We start from the raw sequence: 2,500 nt of genomic DNA, 5'->3' as shown, positions 1-2,500 counted from the left end.
ATAACTTCAACACGCCGTGATGATCCTGAATGTCTGACAATGCTTCCCGATAATGCTCGTCCTCCACGTTATCGGTGCTTAACCAATGGCAGCTCTTACGCACCCAACCGCACGTCTAACAAGGATAGACCAGCGTACCGTAGTAGTATCACAAAAAGCAACACATGCCACTTTAACGCCTATCACTTCCCCATCATCGGCACATTATCAAATGCTGGCTAGCACCAGAAGCACGTCGAACAAGATTAGCAAGCACACATCGTCATCGTATTGCCACACAGACAGCTCATCCCACATTTCCAAGGCTAGACCACAACCCTGGACTGTTGTCGCAGCGACCTGACGAGGCATCCCCACACCCCGCCAAGGCCCCCACTCGGAGGGGTATTATCTAAGCAACTCGGAACTAAGCAACCGTCACCCATGATCGCGCTGAAAGGCCATCTGGCGCGTTCACCCCTTGCCGTGCTCACTCACGGCTCCCCCCCTATATATACATATTGCACAAAGAGCTTGGTGACAGGAACAGACATGGATTTCCCTGATTATGCATAATTTTTAATATGCGCACGGCGTCGAGGAAAATCAAGGCAACGGGGCTAGTTTGTGCGCACGGCGTCGAGGAAAATCAAGGCAACGGGGCTAGTTCATGCGCACGGCGTCGAGGAAAATCAAGGCAACGGGGCTATTTCTCAGGCCATCGTTCGAGAAATCAAGGCAGCGTGTTGGGGGTGTTGGCCTCTTTCATGGGTCGTGGGGCTTGGCTTGGCTTGCCTTGTTGGTGCTCGATACAGCCTCATGACTCTGAGCTGCCCATCGCCCAAGTCGGGCACCCATGCGAATGAGACCCCATGGTACCCCCTATATATACATATTGCACAAAGAGCTTGGTGACAGGAACGGACATGGATTTCCCTGATGATGCATAATTTTTGGACACACACGACGTCGGGGCGAGGGGACACGCGAGTGGGGCGTCTATGGGGGCGTTGATGGCCTCGTTTTCGTGAAGACCGGGCGCCTTGGCCATGGCCTCGAGCGTGCCAGCCTCGACAGCTCTGGGCGCTGAACACCCCCCAGGGCGCCGATGGGGAGCAGTCCCCTGGTACCCCCTATATATACATATTGCACAAAGAGCTTGGTGACAGGAACAGACATTGATTTGCCCAGGGATGCATAATTTTGCGAAATCGTCCATAACTCGCTCGAATTAATTCGGATTCACACGAAATTTTGTAGGGATGCTTTTTATTATAAATGAAAGGCGTTGAAATAAAAAAATGTCATGTTTGGGGCATAAATGTCCGTGACCTATCCCTGGCCATGCCTTGAAGCGTTCGGTTCCCTACTTGTTGATATGCAGCTCAAATGAAGTTGGAATGTCATTGAAACTTTGCGTGGGTCATTGTGAACATAGACCTTGAAATGGAAATATATCGTGTTCGGGTTTTTGTCTCTGTCGCCTACTGATAGGCACCTACTGATAGGCAGGCAGATAAGGCTTCTAGCTATTCATTAGTCGCTTGGATGAACCCGAAAGAGCACGAGCAGTTCGCCTGGTGACTATGTAGTAAGTAGGAACTACAACACTTAAACGGATTCGGTTACAACACTTTGCTCCCTTCATCGTTTGACTTGCTTAGAAATCTGCTCATGGTTTGTCAAGGCCCCTTGTTCCTTAGAACGATGAGGATGGGATTGGTTCGTTCAAGGGCATGTGTGTGGCAAGATGCCTCGTTTTCATGGCCGTTCATGAGTGTTTGTGTAGGAAGTAGACTTGTTCCCTTGGTCGTTCATGGGGCTGTGTGTGGGAGCAAGCCTTGTTCACTTGGTCGTTCATGGGTGTCTGTTTGGGAAGAAGTCTTGTTCCCTTGGCCGTTCATGGGGCTGTGTGTGGGAACTACCCATGTTCCCTTGGTCGTTCATGGATGGCCATGTGTGTGGCAAGGGGCCTAGCTTCCTTGGTCGTTCATGGCCATGTGTGTGGCAAGGGGCCTCGTTCCATTGGTCGTTCATGGATGGGCATGTGTGTGGCAAGGGGCCTCGTTCCCTTGGTCGTTCATGGGCATGCTGTGTGGCAAGGCGCCTCGTTCCCTTGGTCGTTCATGGATGGGCATGTGTGTGGCAAGGTGCCTCGTTCCCTTGGTCGTTCATGGGCACGTGTGTGGCAAGGTGCCTCGTTCCCTTGGTCGTTCATGGGCGTGCTGTGTGGCAAGATGCCTTGTTCCCATAGGTATCCTGACTGTGTGGCTTGCCATGACCCTAGCCTTGCCAGCCTCACATGCATTCTTCCCTTGGTCGTTCATGGATGGGCATGTGTGTGGCAAGGTGCCTTGTTCCCTTGGTCGTTCATGGGCATGTGTGTGGCAAGGTGCCTCGTTCCCTTGGCCGTTCATGGATGGGCATGTGTGTGGCAAGATGCCTTGTTCCCATAGGTATCCTGACTGTGTGGCATGCCATGACCTAGCCTTGCCAGCCTCACATGCATTCTTCCCTTGGC

This window comes from Lactuca serriola, unplaced genomic scaffold (assembly GCF_051521515.1).
Source record: "Lactuca serriola cultivar US96UC23 unplaced genomic scaffold, Lser_US96UC23_V15 Lser_V15_Un137, whole genome shotgun sequence".
Classification (NCBI taxonomy): Eukaryota; Viridiplantae; Streptophyta; class Magnoliopsida; order Asterales; family Asteraceae; genus Lactuca; species Lactuca serriola.
Note: the sequence above shows the minus strand (reverse complement) of the source record.